This window comes from Buceros rhinoceros, unplaced genomic scaffold (assembly GCF_000710305.1).
Source record: "Buceros rhinoceros silvestris isolate BGI_N320 unplaced genomic scaffold, ASM71030v1 scaffold15574, whole genome shotgun sequence".
In the NCBI taxonomy this organism is placed as follows: Eukaryota; Metazoa; Chordata; class Aves; order Bucerotiformes; family Bucerotidae; genus Buceros; species Buceros rhinoceros.
Window position 1 is genome coordinate 63,237 of NW_010407807.1, and position 1,569 is coordinate 64,805.

Here is a 1,569-nt window from a genome sequence, read left to right on the forward strand (position 1 = left end):
CCGAAGACTGCGGGGCCGGGCCCGGGGGAGCCGCTGCGCCATCCACCCAGCCTGCGCCCAAGAGCGGGGGAAGCGCTGTGCCTGGCAAAGGAACGAGCACACTGAGAACTTCAGCTCCGAGCACAACCCAAAAAGCACAGAAAGCAAATTTTGCTGCTTCACACCAAGCCAGGGAGCAGTTTTCCAGACAGCCATGATTTCATCAGACCCGAGTCCAATTTTTTGATTCACTGGCTCAGCCACCACCTCTGTGAAGTCCAAATCACTGGGACAGCACCATTTCAGAGACCCACGGACATCTGTCAGTCCCTCCTGCACTGCAGGGTCCTGTCCACGGCACAAGGGAAAGGGTTTGGGGAGCGCTACCTCGATGCCACAGCTGCATTCGGCGCTGTAAGGGTTATCTCTCCCCAAGAAACAGGCAAAGCCTCCACCTTGGAGCAGTCAGCGAATCCTCTCCAACAGGAATTGCCACGCCGATCACTCAGTCTTGCTCCTCAGCGGGGGTTTTGGGGTATTTTTAAAAGAAATTTTCTCTGCTGTAGGCAGATGGGGCAGGTGCTGAAGCGGGGGAGGGAGAGCCAGAGCTCTTCAGCCCCCAGCCGGGTGACAGCACCACGGCTGACAGCCCGGCTCTGTGTGCAAGTTCCGCTGATACTGGGAGCTGTGGGAGAGCCCTGCACTCACTCCACCTCCACAAACATGCTCCTGCCCAGTGCGTGCCCTTCTTTGGGCTCCTCCTGAATCATCCCTGGGCTCCTCCCGGGTCATCCCTGAGCAAAGCATCGCCAGCCAGGGGGAGAGAAGGCAAACAGGGAATTGCTTCTGTTAAAGACACTCAGTGCAGACCAGAAAGGTCTTGGCTGTTTCTGTCTGAGGATCTCCTGCAAGATCATGAAGCACAAGCTTAAATTAACTGTCAATTTCCCATTTTTATAACCCAAAAAGCTAAGTATAAGATAAAGTATAAGTAATGAGAAAAACGCAAAGGATGAGATAAAATTTTATCTTATACAGTAAAATTACTGCTTTGTGATTCAGTGCCCAGCTCCAAGTTCTCCTGATCTTTGGTGGCCTCGGCTTCGGGGAGGATCTGGCCAGTGCTGTGCTTGGGGACAGCACAGACACCTTCAGCTGCCGGAAAAGGCGAGCTGGGGAAGGCGCTCACGGGTTTCCACCCACAAACCCCAGGAAGGGGCTGAGCTGGCACCATGTGCGAAGGCTCCTGGAGTGACGGGAAAGGGGATGGATGCTGGTGGCGATGCACCGAGCGTGGCACCAGCAAAACAGGATATGGTTATGCTCTGTGAGGTGTTGTTGAAACAAAACCTCTCTCCGTACAGAACATACACCGGCTGTCCCGAGCGCAGGCAATGCTTTCTTATAAACAGGCTGGTTTCTGAGAAAACAAAAGTGCGAAATTGAGCGTCCATCTCATGTCTGAGGAGGAAAAACACCAGCTTCAGAGCCCAGGCACTGTTCAGCTGGCGGGGGGGTTGGTACTGCTGTTGTTTTTGGGACTGGCCTCAATTCTGTTGCCGGTTAAAGTGGCGTCCAAACCCGCCCCCT